This window comes from Acomys minous (genome assembly GCF_964271855.1).
Source record: "Acomys minous genome assembly, chromosome: 13".
NCBI lineage: Eukaryota > Metazoa > Chordata > Mammalia > Rodentia > Muridae > Acomys > Acomys minous.
The window spans coordinates 86607341-86629825 of NC_140495.1; the positions used below are offsets into that span (position 1 = coordinate 86607341).

A 22485-nucleotide genomic window follows, 5' to 3' on the forward strand; every position below is an offset into this window, starting at 1 on the left:
TTGGAGCCGGAAGCCAACCATGTTACTAGAGCAATCCTTGTTGTATGACGCTCAAAGCAATCCTTCTCATGGGAAGCAGGGAAGGAGAGGAGCCAATACGGAAGGGCTGTTGTTCAGGAACCAAGTCTGTGAGCATCGGAAACCGCAGCTAACTGATTCTAGAAAAAAAAACACAAATGCAAAGTGGAAGTCCACAGGAAGCTCCCACAGACCCAGATCCCAAACTGAGGCTCGCCGCTCATGCCGTGGCTCTTCCTAGCCAGAACGCCATCTAAACAGGTGTGGCAGTGCCCGCCTCTGATCCCACCTACTAGGGACACCGAGGAAGGAGGCCTGGGAGTTTAAGGATTTCCTGGGCTAAAAGGTGAGTTCAAGGCAGGCCTTGGTTACTGGGTCTCAAAAAAGTAAAAAGAGAGCTGAGTACAGTGGCACACGCCTGTAATCCCAGCACTCAGGGAGGCAGAGGCAGGTGGATCGCTGTGAGTTCTAGGCAAGTCTGGTCTACAAAGTGAGTCCAGGACAGTCAAGGCTACACAACGAAACCCTGTCTCGAAAAACCCAAAACCCAAAACAAACAGTGTAAAGAGAAAGCTGGCGATATGATTAAGTGACAGCACTTGCCTGGCACTGCAAGGCTCTAGATTCAACCCCCCTCCCACTCCCCAGTCAGTGAGGCAAAGAAGCAAGTAAAATGCCCATTCAGAGTGCTTCAGACAAAATCTTTTGGGGAAACTCAACAAGCCATCCATCACGACAAAAAGAAAACCATACACCAGCAATACATTTAGAACAAGGATCAATTCATTCCCATTAGCTTAGTGAGGTCCTGTAAATTTCAGCTTAACATTGAAAAATAAAAAAAAAATTCAATTATCTAAAGCTTTATCTTCAATACTACAACCCACCGACAGTCCCAGGACTTCCTAAAGGCACACTTTATTTAATATTACCCCATTTAAAACATTTCTCCAAGTTAGAAAATGTGTGTGTGTGTGTGTGTGTGTGTGTGTGTGTGTGTGTGTGTGTACATGGATGAAGAGTGGTCCCAGGTGTCTCTTTGAATGAATGATAGTATACGTTCCACTTGTCCTCAAATCCACTAAGAGAAAGAGGTTGCCAACAAGGAAGCGCTTAGGAGAGTCTGACTGCATTTTCTCCTGCATTCCACAGGGGAAGCAGGGTCTGCCCATACCTTTGAACACCTGTGTGCTTTTCCCAGTTCCTTGTGGGGACTGCCCTGATGGGGAGGCCTGTGGCCTCACGGCTGTTAGGTTGGCATTTGCTGCTGGGGAGGTGTGGCATTTGGCAGGGGAAAAGAGGGCAGCAGAGGTTTTATCACATCACAGAGGAAACCCAAGATGGGGACCTTTCATGTCCTGGACCCCTCCCCTGCTTCAGACTCCTTTGCCCCAAGGTTTCCCTTCTGTATCCAACCCTTCAGGCAAAGATGCTTTCCCCTCCAAACTGGAAAAACCAGGTATTCTCAACCTCAAATCAGTGTTAATCAAATCCAGTTATAAAATTCAGGTCCAATTTCCTTATCTTTGAGTGACATCTTCTGCCTTCCAACTGGGGCTCTTAAGATGCACCAGGAAAACATCTGACATCATCACATCCTTGGATCTCCTGCAGTTTCTGCCCCCCACCCCCACCCCCAAGAGATTCTGATAAGAAAGCTATTAGCACATTCAGCTGTTTTTGATCAGGTTTACCTGAAGCAATCCTCTCACCTTTAGTTCCCTCCCCATCCTTGTCCTGCCACAGATTAAATTTCAAGAACTCAAGGATTTACTCACATAGCATTTTATTAACTAGCCAAATTCTGTTTTGTTACTTTTAACACTGAGAATCCCCCTTGACTTGGGATGGTCTGAGATAGGCATTCAGCGGCAACCGCTTCAGACTTTGAATTTGGATCCTCAACATGCTGGCCTTGGATGTGACAGCAAGCCTGGTCCCAAGTGCACAGCCCGTCCCAAGTGCACAGCTGACCTGCTCTTCAAGGACATGTGGTAGATGCAGTTAGTGGATTTTTAAAGGTGTATGCAGGTGCCATAGAGGAAGTCGTGGGGTCCTTTAGAGCTGCAGTTATAGGTGTCCGTGAGTTGCCCAGTGTGGGTGTTGGGGATATGTGTTCTTAACTGCTGAGCCATCATCTCTCCAGCCTTTAGTCAATGTATTTTTGGATATTTTTTGGTTTATCAGGACAGAATCCCATTGTACTTTGAGAAATAGCTGTACCTTTGAATCAGATAATCTGCAATGAATGCATAGAAGGTTAGTGAAGATTTTAATATTTGCTAGTGTCACTCCAGGTCTTCATTGGGCGAGCATGGTGCACGGAGCAAGGAGGGAAGAGCTGATCACTTAATCGCCTCAGGTGGGCTGAGACGCTCTGGGCTGGAGGGTTGACGATAACACCCATGGAAGCTTCTGGTAAGATCTGCATAACGAACCCACTTGTGCCCACCACTTTAAGTGGGCTGAGATGCTCTGGGCTGGAGGGTTGACGATAACACCCATGGAAGCTTCTGGTAAGATCTGCATAACGAACCCACTTGTATCCACCACTTTAAGACTGCCGGAGAACTGCTCCGCAGATGGAATCTTCCGTCCCTAAAGTTCACTATTTTCCATCTAATGAAACGCCAAGGCCTCCATCCCACATGCCCACAGTCTCGGGTCTCCATTCTCTGGAGAGACTTCAGCCCTTCAGTTGTTCTGATTAAAGACCGCTTCTGCTCTGGAGGTGCCCGTCTTTTCCTTTATTTTCACCTCGCCTCTGATCTAACAGGGAGCTTGGAGCTCATGGCCGTAGACCTTTTCAGGGGGGGCCCTCCTGGAACACAGAAAACCCCTTTATCACGAAGTGTCCCAGGGCCACGGAGCAGTTAAGTGGTTCAGTGCCTACAGCGTGGGTCCCAGCACTGTACTCTCTCCAGGAGCTGCCGCTGGAGGCCTGCAAGGAGAGCAGCGGCTTTGTTCTGAACACCAGGGATAATCAGGTTTAGGGAGCTGTCCTGGTTCCTGCACATCTGGCTACTGCGTTTGGTTTTCCGGAGCTCTGCGGGCTGCATGGTAAGTTACTGGTGTCATGGGTGCAGCTCGTTGCCTCTGTGAGGGTTCCGTGGTAGCTGGAATCGGGGACCTGCGCTGGCAGAAGGCCCTGAGTGCAGGTGGACCACTGTCCTTCAGCTAAACAGACCAATAGGAGTACAGTTCCACAAACAGGAAAGCAAAGAAAAGGGGGAGGGGAAAGTGGATTCGCCCCAGAGTGTCAGCCAGTCTCTGCTTCTGAGATCAAGAGTCTGTGATAACCGCTGTGGATTTATATTTCAGAGACAAACAGAAGACAGACAGAGAGAAAATATCAAAGGCTAGAATTTTCTCTTACTTCAATGGTTCCCGTTTTCCCCGAGGCTGCTGTGAGCGTACAGGGGAGAAGATGCTTTGAGGGCATGTAGGCCAGCAAAGGGGCTGAGGATGGGGAACTGCGGCTCCGCGGGTCTTTCAAGTCTGTGTTCCCCGGCCCCTCTCCTCTCTTTCATCCTTTTTTTTTTTTTTTTAAATCAAGGCATTCACAACAGCACGGTGTGCACCAACTGACTTCCTTATTTTTCTGCCCAGATGAAGTGGTTGTAAAACTTGAAACGGAACAGGGTTATCTGTGCATGAGAGAGCGCATCTTTGTAGAGAAACTTGGTAAGGCTTTGCTCATTTAATTGTTCAGTCTTGCTTCTCAGCCCAATTGTCCGCCCCTCTCCCCGCCAGAGCTTCCAATAGTACAAGCTACTGGAGGAGACTAGACAGTGTGCTTCTGTTTGTTTGAGGAGTTCATAGGTGGAATTTTTTTTTAAAAAGGAAAGTAAGACCCCAGCAAGATAAACGGCTCTTCTTGTAACAATGTTACTGAGAACAGCGACTTCCCAGAGACAAAAGAGAGAAAAATCTAGAGATTAGACCGTCTAAGTAACCTGCCAACTCCAGCTTTGTGGAGACAGGGAGTCCCGCCCAGCCGCCAATCCAGGAGCAGAGGGGCTCAGAGCAGGGGACCCCTGTCGTCTCCAGGAAAGCAACAGAATTGAGAGTGAAAGTGCTACCAAGTGCTGACTGTCAGGACGCCCAGGACTGTCCCCAGAGCCCCTCAGCAAGGTACCATGGCAGTGCCTGGCTGGCATGGAGTTGGACTCTTTTGCTTGACTGTCCCCCTTGCATTTAACAGTGGCAACCTGAGGGGCCATTGACCTTACTCTCACTGCTGAGGAAACTTCGAGGTGTGCAAGGTGCTGTCTCAGCATCAGCGGGGAGCCTAGAAGGAACACAGAATCTGGAAAGGACCTAGACTCACTCCATCCATATCTGCCTTTACGTTAGATTTTCAGGAGGCTCGGATGTGTATTAAAACTTGAAATGGAATGGTTTGGAACACACATCTCCAAGCCTTCTACTTTTCTGTTTTATCTTCTTTCTCCCCTCTTCCCCTATGTCTTTACCTCTTTTCTTTTTTCATTTTCATTCTGCATCTCTAACAGCACACACACACACACACACACACACACACACACACACACACACACACACACACACAATTCCTCAGGGACTGGGGAGATGATGCCTCATTGGTTACAGGCACAACCACAGGAGTTTGATTCCCAGCATCCACATCAGGTGGATCACAAAGCGCTGATAACTCCAGCTGGGAGGAGGGGTGAGATCCAATGCCTATGGCCTCTGTGGGTACCAGCAATCACGTGCACACACCACATACAGACACAGAATGCCTATGGCCTCTGTGGGTACCTGCAATCGCGTGCACACACCACATACAGACACAGAATGCCTATGGCCTCTGTGGGTACCTGCAATCGCGTGCACACACCACATACAGACACAGAATGCCTATGGCCTCTGTGGGTACCTGCAATCGCGTGCACACACCACATACAGACACAGAATGCCTATGGCCTCTGTGGGTACCTGCAATCGCGTGCACACACCACATACAGACACAGAATGCCTATGGCCTCTGTGGGTACCTGCAATCGCGTGCACACACCACATACAGACACAGAATGCCTATGGCCTCTGTGGGTACCTGCAATCGCGTGCACACACCACATACAGACACAGAATGCCTATGGCCTCTGTGGGTACCTGCAATCACGTGCACACACCACATACAGACACAGAATGCCTATGGCCTCTGTGGGTACCTGCAATCGCGTGCACACACCACATACAGACACAGAATGCCTATGGCCTCTGTGGGTACCTGCAATCGCGTGCACACACCACATACAGACACAGAATGCCTATGGCCTCTGTGGGTACCTGCAATCGCGTGCACACACCACATACAGACACAGAATGCCTATGGCCTCTGTGGGTACCTGCAATCGCGTGCACACACCACATACAGACACAGAATGCCTATGGCCTCTGTGGGTACCTGCAATCGCGTGCACACACCACATACAGACACAGAATGCCTATGGCCTCTGTGGGTACCTGCAATCTCGTGCACACACCACATACAGACACAGAATGCCTATGGCCTCTGTGGGTACCTGCAATCACGTGCACACACCACATACAGACACAGAATGCCTATGGCCTCTGTGGGTACCTGCAATCACGTGCACACACCACATACAGACACAGAATGCCTATGGCCTCTGTGGGTACCTGCAATCGCGTGCACACACCACATACAGACACAGAATGCCTATGGCCTCTGTGGGTACCTGCAATCGCGTGCACACACCACATACAGACACAGAATGCCTATGGCCTCTGTGGGTACCTGCAATCGCGTGCACACACCACATACAGACACAGAATGCCTATGGCCTCTGTGGGTACCTGCAATCGCGTGCACACACCACATACAGACACAGAATGCCTATGGCCTCTGTGGGTACCTGCAATCACGTGCACACACCACATACAGACACAGAATGTACACACACAACTAAAAATAATAAAAACAATACCTTAAAAATGCTTTGGACTGAGCTGGGCATTGGTGGATCACGCCTGTAATCCCAGCACCTAGGGAGGCAGAGGCAGGCGACTCTCTGCGAGTTCAAGTCCAGCATGGTCTACAGATCCAGTCCAGGACAGCCAAGGCTACACAGAGAAACCCTGTCTCGAAGAACAAACAGACAAACAAACAAACACATTTTGGGGACTAAACATTCTATCCATTCGACAGCCTATTAAACTCCTCCTTTAGCACCTGATGTACACTGTAAGTTTACACAAACAAGCAGAGAAGTGCACGAGGATGAGATGAAATGAGCCATAGTACTTATTCGTAATCCCAAGTCATTTCTCTTGTTGCAGCTTTGCAAACCGGGGTTGGAAGCCGGTGCTGGTGCAGAGTGACCGCCCTCTGAACCCTGCCCGCCCATGCGGAGCTTTCTGGTCTGTCCCAGAGCCCAGAGAGACCCTGTGTCTTATTGGGAATTGAAACAGGAGAGCCTAGTAGACACCCTCATTTGGGGAAGCAAGGCTTAGGGTGAGCAACTCCTTATATGGCTACCAGGAAAGAAGTGAGCTGCTGTTTTCCACGGTACTGTGTGAACAGAATTCATCTTATACTTGGGGTCACCTGGAGCTAAAGCTTGATAAAAAGGTACCAGTGGAGGGGTCAGGAGGCAGAGAAAACTGTAGAGATGGAGGGTGGGCTATGGTCATGTTTCATCGTATAAATGTATGAAATTACCAAAGAATAAATTATTAAAAATAACAACAAAATAAAATCCCTGGACCCAGATCGAAACAAGCAGAAAAAAAAAAAAAAAAAAAAAAAAAAAGAAACCATTCTGAACTTGCATCTAAGCCACCTGGAGGGAAACAGCCTTTCTTGGGACCTACATCTGCCTGAAATGATGGAATCTCTGAGTGAGTACATGCCTTGACTTCAGTATATATTATTTGTTTGGCCAAAGCCCTGTCCCTATGGGATTATATTAGCTTGCAGATTGTGGCCATGTGAAAAAGACAATAAAGACTATCAAAGCTTCATTGCCCTGTAGGACCCTAGGCGGCATTCCTCTTGACATGTGGGTGAATGCTCAGTGCTCCTGGGGCAGCAGGGCCGTCTTATACTCCTTCATCAAGTGCCCTAGCACACACACACACACAGCTCACACACTCCTTAAAAGCTGGATTTGACGGGCTGGAGAGATGGCTCAGAGGTTAAGCCACTGTCTATTCTTCCAAAGGTCCTGAGTTCAATTCCCAGCAACCACATGGTGGATCACAACCATCCATAATGAGATCTGGTGCCCTTTTCTGGCGCACACATGCTGACAGAATACTCTACAAAGAATTAATAAATCTTTAAACAAACAAACAAACAAACTGGATCTGACAACATGAGAAGGTGGCTGTGATGGCGTCCCAGTGCCCGCGCGCAGGACGAGGCCCATGCTAGCTCGCAGCTGTCTCTTCTCTGCTTCTGCCTTCCTCATCCTCCCTCACTCCCTGGACATGTTCCTTCCGCTCTGTAGCTTGATTCTGTCTTTCTCAGCCCTCAGCCAGTTTACAGACTCATTTCTCCCTCGGCTGTGCTATGAAATTATACGCCCATGGCTGAGGACAGGTAGCTGTATCTCCCATGATTCAGGGACCATGCACTTTGGGCGCGTGCCACATGTTAATGAAGCCGGACACCAGAGACCCACATACGGGCCACACATGAGGAGCCAGGAGGATGTCACTATGCAGGTGGACGTTTGGTGAGCACAAGCAACAGTTGTGCTACAGCTCAGGGAGGGCTAGGGAGTGGTGTGGTACCATTCTGGCTGAGGTCTTTCTTTTTCAATCCAATTTTGATTAAGTATTGGAAATTTACTCTAAAACATGAAAAAAAGATATTTCTTAACAGTCCACTAAATGTGTGACACTATTTCAGGACTGAGAATAATAACAGGACAGGAAAGACAGGTCCTGGCCCTGGGACTGCAGAGTCTGGTTGGAAAGTTAGAGACGTGGTAAAACAACAACAACAACAAACCCCAAATCTGAGTCACAACGTCAAAGAGCTGGCAAACAGATTCAAGGTTCCAAGAAAGGCGATGGAATGACCCAGGCAATGTGTCAAGAATCGCCAAGGGTCTGATCAGGGTCAGGAAACAGGCAGTTGCAGGGCAGCGGGGTATCTCAGAACACCAGTAAAATACTTGCAGGGCAAGCCAAGGTCCATCATGAGCACCCACAGAAAGAGCTGGACAGGGGGCACCCGTTAATCTCAGGGCTAGCAGGGTGGAGGCAGGTGGATCCCTGCAGCTCACTGGTCAGTTAACTTGGCTACCTGGCAAGCCCCAGGGAGAGCTGTAAGAGACCACATCTCAAAAAAGTTACCGAAGAAACACGACACTCAGGATTGACCTCCGGCTTCTTCACACACATGCATGTGTGCACGAGCGCACGCACACGCACATACACACATACAACTTCACATACACAATATAAGGAAGGAAAGAAAGAAGGGGAAGGAGGAAGGAAGGAAGGAAGGAAGGAAGGAAGGAAGGAAGGAAGAGCTGTCTCAACAGAGGCTTTGGTGAAATGTAAACCCTGACTATTTGGTTATGTGGAAAGTGTAACTCATTGTACCGTGGCCAGCACAGCAGACGAGGAAATGGTGAGGGGACAGCTCTAGTATTCAAACCTCTGCCGGGAGGGAACCTCCTCGGACATGGGTTCCTATGGATCGAGACCCAAAGTAGTGCATAGGGACACAGAAGAGAATTCATTAGAACACAGAGAGCCAGAGATATCTGGACTTGCTGAGGGGTGATGGACCATCCCACGATCCCTTGATCTTTAGACAGGGCGTGAAGTCGAAGCTAGAGATCTCAGAGCCGAGAGTTCTATGAGGAGGCTGCTTCTGAGGCTGAGATGCAAAAGGCAGCAGGGGCTCTGAGTATACTTGGGCCCTGAGTTGGGGGAGGGGCGCTCTGGGAGCTGGACATACCGAGGCAGGCTGTGGAGCCAGATGGCCAGGAGATAGATAGAAACCCAGGGGTCTCCATATAACACAGGGCATAGAACAGAATTAGGTGTGAGTGTGTGTGTGTGTGTGTGTGTGTGTGTGTGTGTGTGTGTAAGAGTGACCCCAGAAGGGCTGGGCATCAGGTCCCAGGGTTCTGTGACTATTTACAATTCCATCCTGCCTGTGGGACAGAGGGAAGCACAAAACAAAAACATCCAAAGCTTGTAGAGGGAAAGTAGGACATTGGTCTAATTGTAGCTTTCATGAAAATTTGGTGGACTTTTTGTTTGTTTGTTTGTTTGTCTGTTTGTTTTGTTTTAGCACTTCTGTAAACCTAGAATTTCACATCTTAAAGCAAGACCCGAAAGAGCCTTAATTTGTTGTGGGATCAATGAAGCAAGCTTGCTAAACAATTTACGTCTCACCCTGGAGCTAGAGTGCAGTCGTGATCAAGTGAGAGGGATAGAGTAGCAAGCCTTTTTCTTTCCCTACGTAAACCCCCACTGGTGAGCACTCTAACTAACCCGGGAAAGAGTTGGAGAGAGAGGGCTGAGTGGGGCTCTCTGCAGTTCCTGGGACAGGGACGGGAGAATGTCCAACGCTAAGGGGTCACCTCTCAAGGCCAGGCTGGGATGAGGTTACAAGGTCTCCCTAACTCCTCAGTGTTTTTGTTCCTGAAGGGTGGGAATTATTTCTGCACCTCTTAGTGGATGTCTAGAAGCTCACCCTTCAAACTGTCATCTTGGAAGCACCACATCAAGCAGAAGTTGGCCAGAAATGTACATTTCTGATTTTTTACCATCCTTGCAGTGCCAGCGCCTGCACTGTACCAAGGTTTATCTGTGAGCACGTTTGCGCTGGGAGCTTAGGCTGCCAAGTTCCCCTGCAAGTGGTGTCTTGGAGGGAGTTTTGTCAAGGGGGAAAGCTGAGTTTTCCTGTCACTTGTCTTAGTTAGGGTTTCTATGCCTGCAATGAACCACTATGGTTAAAAGCAAGCTGAGGAGGGAAGGGTTTATTTGGCTTGCTGTTCTTCATCAAAGGAAGTCAGAGCAGGAACTCAAACAGGACAGGAACCTGGAGGCAGGAACTGATGCAGAGGCCGTGGAGGGTGCTGCTTACTGCCTTGCTTTCCCTGACTTGCTCACAATGCTTTCTTAGAGATCCAAGGACCACCAGCCCAGGGATGGGCACTCACAATAAGCTGGGTTCTCCCCCATCAATCACTAATTAATTATGCCACACAGCCATACTTATGGAGGCTTGTATCGAGTTGACATAATATCTAGCATATCTACCTTAGACCAATTAAAACTGACTTTCTCTGGGTGTAGGGGAAAGTATATATATATATTTTTTTTTTCAAGGATCCCCAGGTCTTCTAGAGAAGAGCTAGACACAACACGAGAGCTGAGTAGTTGTTTAATAAGCAAATGTAGTCATTGGATGAACTACAGAGCCTGGGTGCAGAAACTGAGTCCTGAGTCCTGAGTCCTGAGGCCTTCAGCATTTATTCAAGGAAACACAGAAGTCAATGGCGGGTTGAGGAGAAACAAGGCATTATGACTTAAACTAAGTACTCCACCGTCAAACAGGTGGAGCCTAACTGCTGCCCCTGGATCTCAGCGACATACTTCTAATAAACAAGAGAAAGGGCCGGAGGCAGCGTGTGCACTCCATGGTCATAGAGAGTACCATCTCTGTCCCATGTTGTAGGGAGGCTTGGGTAGCCCATAGGGAAACGGGTGGCCAAGGGCCCAGGGTGTCCAGCCAATGACAGCCACACGACTACACCTTTCTGGCTATGGATCTTTGGCCCCAGCTCAGTCTGCAGCTTTTTAATGCCTGCTGCAACCTCAGGAGGGCCCTGCGCCAGAACCACCATCCAGACCACTCCCAGTTCCTGGCCCTCAAAGACCTGCGAGAATGTCCCAATGCTGCCCTAAGCTGCTACATGTTAGGATCATTTATCACAACCGGCAGATGAATAAGACACCTTCTAGTCCTCTGTCATTTCAGCTACACCCTATTAGGGAGGAACAGCCACATGGCAGCCACTTCTAGGCTACAGAACTTCAGCTGGCATTCTGTCCCCAGTGGGGGAGAAGTTAATGATTTAAACTAGACAGTGGCTATGGATAAAACCATAGACAGGCGTTGGCACAGTGTGGGTCCCAGCTCATAGCCAGGCAGCCAGGCAGCAAGGCAGTGGTCCCCACTTCTCCCTCAGCCCCGCAGGCACCCAATCAGTCCTTCTGGCTAACTTCTATGCCAACATTCCAGCCACTGGCCTCTCTAACCATGCCAACTGTGAGAGCCCAGGGGCAGTGTAGGCTCAGAAGTGTGTGCAACCTTAGGCTCAGGTAGGATGTCTCGCCTGCTGCCAAGCACTGGCAAAACCAGTGACCCACCAAGGTTACTGGGCTTTTCTCCACTCTGCTTGCCTTGGCTGTGACTGCACTTCAGTGGGAATTCATCGGGTTAGTTTGGACGTAAAACAAACCACTTTTACCTGATATGTTAGTCACCAATGGCCCAGAAAATAGATGGTACGCTGCGGCTGAGGGGTGGAGAACCCAGGAGGTCTTCTATTGAGGATCTCCTCTCCCCTCCTCTTCCCTCTCTTTCTCTGCCGTCCCCTCTTAAAGGTCTTATACATGCTAAGAAGCTAGGGTCTTATACATGCTAAGCAAAATTTCTGCTACTGACAGATGTCCCTAGCCCTTTTTCTTTTCTTTTTTTGGGGGGTCGGGGAGTGGGTTTCGAGACAAGGTCTCTCTGTGTTAGCCTTGGGCATTCTGGACTCACTTTGTAGACCAGGCTGGCTTCGAACTCACAGCTACCCGCCTGCCTCTGCCTCCCAAGTGCTGGATTAAAGGCGTGCACCACCACGTCCAGCACCTAGCACCTAGCCCTTTTTCTAATTCTTATTTTGATACTGGGTCTTACTAAGTTGCGGAGGCTCTAGCCCAGGCTGGCCTTGAGCTTTCTGTCTTCTTGTCTCAGCTCCTAAGCATCTGGGGTTGCAGGTCTGTGCTACCATCTTTGCTGGATGTTTCACTGTACACACACACACACACACACACACACACACACACACACAGGCGGGGTGGGGGAGCATGCTATAGGGGTTGAGGGAAAGTGGGAAACAGTGGTCCCCTGGGAGGGGGGCTGCCATAAGGCAGTAGGAATTTGAGGACGCCTAGCCAGACTATTGAGTTGCAGGGTCCAGGTAACATGGCTGTGACTGGAGCTCTCCTAGCTTTTCATCTGAGGCCAGTAGGATACACAGTGCTCCCCAGCTTGCTGTGAGCATCAGTGACAACACATGTGCCACATCTAACCGAGTGTTTGATCCAAAGTACTTGGGTGACAGGGGCAGGCCAGTCTGATGCTCTTGGTGACTTCAGGAGCCTACTGTTCCTTCCCCTCAGTACACTGTGACCTCTTCCCATTTGCGTTCACTGAGTCCAGAGAGTTCTATAGCGAGAGGATCCTAGGGAGGACCAGAGCCCCTTGTGTGAGAGTTCTGCAGGGAGAGGGGCAAAGGCTTTCCTACTCCTACCTCAGTGGAGCAAACTGTGGAGTATTAATGAATATTCACCACATTCTAGGCCACACACACAGACATATGCACATGTGAACATAGGTGGTCTCTATGTCACACTGTGTACATGTGGGTTTGTATAACAATTGTGTGTGAATGTGTGTGAGTGTAAGTATTAATGCGTGTGTATGAGTAAATGTGTGCGTGTGCAAGCGTGTGATTGTGAGTCTGTGTAAAACTCATTGAGTGAACAATGTCGTGGGTTAAAATGGGCTCTGGTGTGAAAAGCTGCTGCTTCACACAGAACAGGCCTGGGAAGAGGTGTTGTTTAGTTTTTGTCACCTTGACATAAACTAGTGTCACCCGGGAAGAGGGACCTTCAATGGAAGACTTACTTCCACCTGATTGGCCTGTGGGCATGTCCGTAGGGACATTTTCTTGATTAGCAAGCGATGTTGGAGGGCCCAGCTCACTGTGGGCAATGCCACCCCTGGGTGGGTGCTCCTGGCTTGTGTAAGGAAGATGGATGAGTGACCCAGAGGAAGCAAGGCAGTACGCAGGGTCATTCCTCAGTGAGCAGCATCATTTGGCGTGGTCCCTGCCTCTGCTCTTGCCTCAGCTCCCTTCCTGACTTCCCCTAGTGATGGAGGCGGATGTGTAAGGAAAACAAAAAACAAAAAACAAAACAAAACAAAAAAACCCTTCCTTCCCAAGTTTGCTTTGCTCAGTGTTTTATCTCAGCAAATAATTAGGGACCAGGGCGGCTTCTCTGACAGGATGTTGTATTAACAGAGACCGGAAGCAGTGGATGAAAAACAAGACACAGAGAAGGAGGGACAGTTACCTGAAAAGGTAGGAGGAACAAAGGGCCGGTGGGTGTCACTGGTGGGGAGGTGGCTTACCCAACAACAAGCTCTGCTCCCACTCAGTGAAGCTGTCCCTTAACTTTAGGATCTTGGTGGCATTCTGGGTTCTGGCCATTTTGATAACTGTTTCTGGGAAGACAGACGCCTCGGATAGATTTGACCATGGAGAGACCACGGTGCATAGCTGCTGAGCCCTCTTGACTCTTAAGCTCAGCCTGAGTGTGTGTGGTCTTGGAGGAAGCATGTCCTGTCTTGCTAAGGGGTGTGCCTACTTCTGGGGTTTAGACCTGCTGTATCCCCCCAGTGGCCCCCAGCTTGGCATAATTGGGAAGTGGTAGAAGGCTTAGGAGGTGGTCCAGGTGGGCGGTCTTTAGGTCACAATGGCGTGTGCCTTTGAAGGACCTGCGGCGCCCCCTGAACATCTTCCTCTTTCCCCTCTGGCAGGTGAGCAGCTCCAGCTTGGTGCGCTGCCTCCCTGATAGAGAGCAGAGCGCGTTCTTCTGCAGGGCTGTGGGCTAGGACCTGTTAAGCTGTGAACCAAACACACTTCTCCTTTTCATAAACCATCTCCGACATTCGATATTGTAAAAGAACCCGATTAATACACCCAACACACCTTGAATAAATCTGCCCTGGCATCCTCTCTTAGGGACCTGCCTCTGATACCTCTGCCCCGACAGCTGCCTCCCAAGGCCATGGCAACTGCAGCAGGACATCCCTGGCCTGACTTTAGAGCTAAGGCAGTCGCCCAGGTCAAGGTGTTATTGGATCATCCTGATCCGCTATGATTCTGGTACTGGTGTTTGAGAACATGGCCAATGGAGTGTGCTCTCTCTGCCTTGGGGGCACTAAAGTCAAGGCTTCTGTTTCTGCTTGTGTGACCTGCATCCTCTACCTCTGTGCAACACTCATGCAGGCTTGGGCAGCCATAGAGTGGCTGCTGTTGCATCCTGGGAGCTCAGCGGTACCCAGCACCTTAGACATCTGTGTAAGGACAAATTTTCCCCACAGTCAAGTAGTCATGGCACAAAGCTCAATTTCAGTCCAACCTGTAGCATCCCACCCCCCAGTATGAGCCTTCAGTCTGTGTCCCTAGCTTAAGGCCACGTCCCTTCCTGGGAGAGAGCTCTTGGCCACATTGCCTCACGGCCTGGAGTCTTCCTTTTCTGTGGAGGGTGTGAGGGAAGGCAAGGAGAGCTGAGATTTCCTACCAGTCAACAGAGGTCTGCAGACTCGGGAGTTTTCACACCTGAGTCACACATGGGGCCACACAGCCACGCTGCTCATGACTGTTTCCATGAGCTTCATGTTTGTCAGTCTGTGACCCTCGTCACGCCCACAACAAGTGGAAAGGAGTCTTTTACTTCTTGTATCTTTCACCACATTTTGAGCAAAGCTGAAGCTTCGCATTTAGTTGGCTCAGTACCCCCTAGGAAAACTTGGGACTGTTGTCATCTCTAGGCCACCCGAGTGAACAAGAAAGACGGCCACCTAAACTCACTATTAAGCCCATGACCCTGGAGCCACATCCTGAAACCATTCTGATGAGAACCCTAGACAGGTGGTGGGACCCCAAGATCCTCGCTGGGAGCGAGGACATTTGGTAACCGAGCCTGTGTCTCCTGATGCCCCTGCTTGGATCGGTTTAACAGTTGTTGAAGAGCGCGAGCTGGTCCTCACAGAGCAGCGCCCTAGTCACTGCCTGGACTCTGTTTATTCTGTAAACACAGGGAGAAGCCCCAACATTCTACCGCTCCTGGTTTTGCAATCCTCACAAATTAAATATTTGCCTTCAAAAGCAACAACTGTGATAGCATCAGGGTAATATTCTAAAGTACCTTTTCCTCACACGCCAAGTGCAGAGGGGAAAGCAGCATGCTGTGGGTGGTCTGTTTGGATAATGGTTCTCATGTGGAAACCTCAAATTGGAAACTAACTGAGCAGGCATTCTGGAGAAAGTGAGGTGCCCTGAAAGTGAGGTTCTCAGAGCTAACTTGAACAAAGAGCCTCTCAACTGAGTGAAGCTTCCTTGCCCAGTTTCCTGCCTATAAAATGGGGAGTAACTGTTTAGTGACTCCAGGAGGTGACCAAGATGCTTTGGGGGCCAATGGGGAGCAATAGGTATGTGTTTTGTGTGCATTCGCTTTTCAGGAAGGGCCTCTCTCCAGAGTTCTGTAAGAATGAGCTAAAACTCAAGGGATTTTCACTGAATGGAAATCAATACTTATTGGAAAATTTCCTTCCCTGGAGTAAAGCCATCAGCAGCTGGAAAGCCACTGAGGTTAGCTGTTGGTGTCCCGTGTGCCTGGCTTCTGAAGAGACTCAGGCTGTCTGCTAAGGAAGGCCCGGAAGTGCTGACACCATTGTGTGCTTCTCCCCTTCTGGAGAGAGGCGTCTACAGAGGCGGGAGTAAGAAGCCTAGGGTAAAGTCTTACCTCCCTTCTCAAGGGAGGCTTTAGAAGTAGCACATTGGCTCTTTTAAAGGACAACATCTTTAAAAAAAAAAAAACTTTTACAAAATATCTCTTATTTCAAAATGTAGAGGAACATTTTCTTTTTGATACTTCTTTTGAGTCAACCTGTAGGAGCCCATGGTCTCGAAAACATGAGGCATGGATCCCATGTTGACAGGCAGGGGCTAGATGCAGCTTCTGAGTGGAGGGAAATGGGTGCCTCCTCTTTCCTGTCCCCTGCAGAGCCTGCTATGGTCCCCCGTGGCACCTGTTCAAGGTCTCCCCAAATCAACCATGATTTTCCCAGAAACTACTTTTGTTGTTGTTGCTGCCACACTGTTGTTTCGACAGCGTCTCACTCTGTGGACCAGGCGGCCTTGAACTCACAGAGATCAGCTTGCCTGTGCCTCTTGAGAGTTGGGATCAAAGGCGTGCTCCACCACACCCGCTTCATAGACTCTACTTTAACTTTTCAAATCCATGTTTTACCTGAGATTCTTAAATTTTGACTTTTTTTTTTTCATCAGTTCAATTTCCAAATTATTTAGAGGTCTTTGGAATTCTCGTTTAGAAAGCAGTCAGGCCTATGGAGCATCAGTTCTGTGATTTCATGTTGTTTCATACAGTCTAGAAACAGCACCCGCAAACTTCATAGTCACTATGCTTGTTCCCACCTCAAATTCCTTTAACCTTTTACTATCCGAACATGTGGGTCTAGGGCGCTTCAGAACTAAGAGCCAGACTTTATAACATGACAGAGATTTACAATATCTATTTAAATATAGTGAATACTTAAATACTATAAATATTTAAATATTCACTACCACCACCACCATCATAATCATCATCATCGTTTGTTTTTTCCATACAGGGTTTCTCTGTGTAGCCCTGGCTGTCCTGGAACTCGCTCTGTAGACCAGGCTGGCCTCGAACTCACAGAGCTCTGTTTGCCTCTGCCTCCCGAGTGCTGGGATTAAAGGCATTGAACACCACCGCCCAGCAAGACTAAAGTTATTTTGAAGTTGGCAATAAAAAGTAATGCGCGCCATTTTCATACATGTATGTCATTCTCCGGTCCGCTTGGTTTCTAACCCTTTCTCCCAACTAGTCCCTGTTTTTGCCTTTATGCCACATGTCTGAACTAGTAGTAGCATAGCCATCGGGGACAATCCGGTGGCTTTGCACAAAACTGGAATTGCCAAATAACCAGCTGAATGTGGAGCTTTTTTTTTTTTTTTTAAATAAATGGAGCAGTTTCATTCTTTATTTTTGTTACAGATTTATTTATTTATTACAGACAGTGTTCTGCCTGCATGTATACCAAATGAGGGCACCAGATCTCATTATAGATGGGTGTGAGCTACCATGTGGTTGCTGGGAATTGAACTCAAGACCTCTGGAAGAGCAGACAGTGCTCTTAACCGCTGAGCCATCTCTCCAACCCCTCAATGTAGAACTTTTAAGAGAAGAGATTTGGTAATGGTCTGATCGTCACCAAAGCGGGACCATCCGATTTTCTGTTCATTATCTAACCCGTGTATCTTTTAACAAAGTGTTTTATACCAGGATTAAAGTGATTTGGCAAAATTCTCTCTGTTATTTTCAGGAGATGTATTTCGGAATTTGTCATGTCTCTTGGTGGCTTGTATCTAGACACCAAACAGTATCATTTACCAGTACCCCTCTTCCCATTCTCTTGAGAGTGTCTCCTGTAGTCCAAGCTGACCTTGAACTTCTGACTCTCCTTCCTCTACCTCCCACATGCTTGACTATGGCTTACATCACCAAATTTGGTTTTATGTGGTGCTAAGGACTTAGCCTTGGGTCTTGTGCAGGTTAAAAAAAGCACTCTACCCATTGAGCTATTGCCTCAGCCAGAAATATGGATTTTTCCTTTTTTTGAGACAGGGTTTCTCTGTGTAGTCCTGGCCATCCTGGACTCACTTTATATATCAGGCTGACCTTGAACTCACAGAGACCCGCCTGCCTCTGCCTCCCTGAGTGCTGGGATTACAGGCGTGCGCCATCAAACAATGTGGATCTTAAGGAATCTAGAAATATCCACCACAGCCTGGCTTTTCATGTCCCGGTGCAGCACTGTTACAGGTAATGCTATGTCCTTGCTGTCTGTCACTCACTGGTGAAGGTCCTTCCTGAGGAGCAGTTTGGCTTACTGGCTGGGAACAACGCCTGCTGATTACGTGGCCGGGAATTATTGACACATGTGCATCTCCCTGCACCAGGCGTCTCATCTCATTCGTTACCAATGGGGAAGAAAGGCTTCCTGGCTGGTCACATACACAAAACTTCGGGCATTTTCAGAGCCGCCAAGGAGGAAGCGTCTTCAGGGAGTTTATGTTCCACCTGGGGAGCCAGCCCACCTCACGCCATGAGAACCCAGCTCTCCGTAATGAGCAGGTGTTCTGTGCACGTAGGGAGCGCTTTGCCAGCTGGGGCTGCTTTGCTCAGTAGCTTAGGATGTGTTGATGTGTGAGCAGACCCCCTTGTCCCCATAAGTGATTAGGATAGCTTTGATAGAAATGACTCAGAAGCTCAAGCTAGGCCTGATGGTTCTCTCTCTCTCTCTCTCTCTCTCTCTCTCTGTGTCCTCCCCCCCCCCCCCCCCCCCCCCCGCTGCGTTTGAATCTGGATGCAGAACCCTCGGCTACCTCCCCGGCACCACGTCTGCCTGCATGCTGCCATGTCTCTTCCTGCCATGACGGTAATGGACTACACCTCTGAACTGTAAGTCAGCCCCGATTAAACGTTTGCCTTCACAAGAGTTGCCGTGGCCAAGGTGTCTCTTCACAGCAGTAGAAACCCTAGCTAAGACAGGCTCCAAACACACACTGAATGAATGGTTCGCCCTGCCAAACCACAGGACAGAGCTGTCTCTCTGCTTTGACTGACCAGGGCTAAGCACTGCAAGACCTTGTGACAGCCTAGGACAAGCATTAAAAGTGAAACACGGCGAAGCCTCATTCCTTTGTATCAACAGACGCCGACACATGGGGATGCCTGAACCCCAATCCATTTTGAGAGCTGCTCTTAGTTATTGATCACAGTAGACAGAACTGCGTTTGCCTATAGCTGACAGCTTTTTCTTAAAGTATTCAAAGCTCCAAAGTCTCTACTCTTCTCCAGCGACCAAGCCTTTTTGTCACAATGGCTCGCCAACAATCAGAACTTCAACTGTTTCTTGGGCCCCTGTGTGAAGAGGGCAGGAAGTGAGGAAGCGTGTGACTGGGGCTGTCAGCACCATGGCGCCTGCAAATGCATGAAGCTGAGAGCTGCTCACTCCAGCACCGGGGGCTGACATTGATGGTCTCCTCAACACACGGCACAAAAGTCCCAGGCCCAAGCCAAATCCCAGTTACAAGCCATACACTCAGCATGATGCCTGTGCAAGCCGAGGGCTCCACCCCACACAATGATTAGTGTTCTCACGTGGCAGCGTGGGGGCTCCACCCCACACAATGATTAGTGTTCTCACGTGGTGGTGTGGCTCTGGCCAGTCAGAGGGCTTCTTTGAGCCTCAGCTTGGTAGAAAACAGGGAGGACACGCATGAAAGGGCTTCTAATGAGTGAGGGCTCACAGGTCTACACGCGTGTGAAGGCCAGAGGCCGACATCCTAGCACCTTCCCCAGCGCTGGTCCGCATACTAAAGCCCATCTCCTTGCTGAGTCCAGAGCTAGGCATCACCCAACTAGGCAGCTGTTGCCCCAGAGATTCCCTTGCTTCCGCTTCTGCAGGTTTTTATCTGGGTTCTAGGATCTAAATTCTGTCTTTGTGCTGTGTTGCAAGTGGGTTATCCACTCAAGCTGTCTCCCCCGAAGTCTTTGCTTCTTAAAAAAAAAAAAAAAGTAATAATGATCCTGTAGATCAAATAAAAGTCTTGCCTGAAATGTTCAAATTTAAGGACTGCCTGGAAGGTGAATGCTGGAGGTAAAGGCTGGGGCTTTTGTTTCCTAATTGCCCAGTGAGTTTAATGTGGGTTAATTAATGATGCTATTGGTGAGTGGAATTAGCTAATGCAAGGCCCAAAACAGCATCAAAGGAGCAAACAGGCAGGTGCCATCTAGGATAATTGAGGGTAGGGAGGCCAGAGCAGAGCTGCTAAGGGTTGTGCACCAAGCTGCTGGGCAGGCCAGGAGAGGAAAGGGAAAAACCAAGCCAGCCTAGGGCTGAGCCACTTAAGCAGTGAGGCTGGCTGCCAAAATGCCATCCTGTTTATAGCCCCCGTGTTTGAATTTCAGATTTGCTTGAGTCTTTGAAGCTGGGTTCCTGGGCCTTTCCTTGAGAATAAATTCCATTCTTTAGAAACCACAAAGCACACTGCCCCAGTCCCGGAAAGGAATGTCATCTGCCCTGGCTTCTGTATAACCCCTGGGACCTAAGGGACCTTTTCATTAAATGATGCTCTAGAGCTAAGAGAATCAACCCGGGGCTTGCACCCTACGGACAGAGGGTAGCAAATGGGGGGAGTGGCCTCACAGCGGCAGCACTGAGCTGGGTGCAAAGACAGGAGGTATCTGATGGATCTCCACAAATACAATTGCTCTGGAAAGACTCACAGAAAACTGGGGGAGTAGTCCCCCCCCCCCCAATTCATGTAAGCAGCCGAGCTTCACAGCTGGGCGGTCTGGCACACTGCTGACTGTCAGCTTGTCACCCTTTGCTACTCTGGAGAACAGTGGCTGGCTCCCTGTTGCTGGTCAGCATCCAGAGACAAGTGTGTACCACCGGCCAGGGAAAGGGTACAAATTCAAATCATGAAGTACAATTTCTACCAAACAAACACCAGTCACTTTTACAGTATCATAAAGAATCCATATGGGATCTTCAATACATTTCTTCAGCAGAAAACAAAACAACAACAAAACCCAATCAACTGAACAGACAGTCAGACAGACAGACAGACAGACAGTGGCATATTACTTCAGCAAACTTGCGTTTAGTTTTTCCTTCCAAGGAGCGTGACCTTCTAGGACTACCCCCCAGCAATGACATCACAGATAGACAGAGAGGAACAAACAGCAAGAGGCACAACACACACCTGGGATATTTCCTAAGTCACGCTCAAAATACATCTTTAACTGTTTAAGTGTCGGCCCCTAGAATGTCTGTCATACACCTGAGAGTCCCTGTCCTTTTCCCATCCTTTAATCCCATGCTCTTGTGTCTCTTTGACACTTTGAACAAACCTCGTTTTTCACTCTGGGTTTGAAATGTTCCCCCCAAATGTCACTCTAAAACATCAGGGTAGTGGCTCACTGAAGAAGGGGAAGAAGTCAACCTTGCGTCTCTCCATCTCTCTCTCTCTCTCTCTCTCTCTCTCTCTCTCTCTCTCTCCTGCAGTTTCAGTCCTGAAGGGAGCAGGTGTCCAACCGCCTGTGTTCAGCACCCTGACTGACCCGGGCTTCTCCACTTGTCAGCTCTCTTACCTTAGCTGTCCCCTGGTGATGTGGATCCAGAGCAACATAGGGGACTGTAGCAGTGACTTCACACCTGCTGTCCCATCTGCCCTGAGATCACACATTTTTGCCTGCTCACCTCTTGTGCTAAGGCTGGAAAATCAAACCCTTCCCTGTGCATGAGGCCCATCCACCTCAGCGACAAGGAACACTGAGGGAACCTTTGGCTAGAAACGAAAACCTCAGGTATCACAAAGACCTATCCGACACACTTCCTCCCTCTCCTCTGACCACATAGGACCATGACACTGAGTCTCAGACTTGATTGCAACCACTGCTTGAACTTTCTCTTTAGGACATAGAGACTACCCCGGGAGAAGACAGACAGGTGGAGTCTCAGATGCCGCTGCGGTCCACTGAAGAAGCTTAGTCTCCCGAGCAAGCTGGAGAAGCACCGGTCTTCTCCCCGGACGGCAGCACGTGTTGTTTTAGTAGCACGGATCCTACAGTGTGCAACACACAGTTTGGCACTCTAACCAAAGTGCACTCAACAGCAGAATGGGGTTTCTGATGCTTTCTTTAAAACAAAGGAACAACCTCAGGTCTGAGAACTTGTGGCACAGACACACAGTAATCAGTAACGCTTGTCCAAACGCAACCCAAAAATGACATGCATTTCAAAAATGTACCCGGGATCCGGGGTTCTTCCTAGTCAAGGACATCTCGGCTTTCGTCCACAGTTGAAGAAGACGGAAAAGTGAAGGACCAAGGCTTACCTGGTGCCCGAGTGAAGTCTCCCAGCAGAGGATGGGTCTATGGAGAAGGCAAACAGGTAAACGAAGGAGGCCAGGTTTCACAGGCGGCTGCCGGCGGCCTCTCTGAAGCAGGTGCTCCACAGTCCTGGGGCCAGCCGGGTGACAGCGACCAGGCACACCTCTGCCGCCAGAAGGACTCCCCGGAACTTTCTCTTGACTGCTCCTAGTCCAGTCTGCGAGAGTTTACCAACAGTCGGGTGGAGAGGCGTCCCCACGCTGCAAAACCGCCCGCGCCACCTAGAGGCCGCGCCAGGCATCGGCAGTGCTGGAGCCTGGGCACACCAGCCTCAGGCTCAGCTGCCAGATGCACCTGGTTCCACAGGACTTCCTGCCCCTTAAGGAACAAGCTGGAATGTGTAAAAAGGCATTGGTTTTCTTCTTCTTCTTTTGA

At 49.2% G+C, this 22485-nt stretch overlaps 1 protein-coding gene across 1 annotated transcript in view; it reads right to left on the bottom strand.

The window, feature by feature from the left end:
- EDAR (ectodysplasin A receptor) overlaps window positions 1–22256 on the bottom strand; it is a 75468-nt gene extending 53212 nt beyond the window's left edge. Inside the window, exon 1 of the mRNA XM_084753599.1 lies at window positions 22056–22256. The gene's annotated coding sequence lies outside the window, so the exon portion shown is untranslated. The remainder of the gene's footprint in view (window positions 1–22055) is intronic.
- Window positions 22257–22485: the final 229 nt, after the last annotated feature.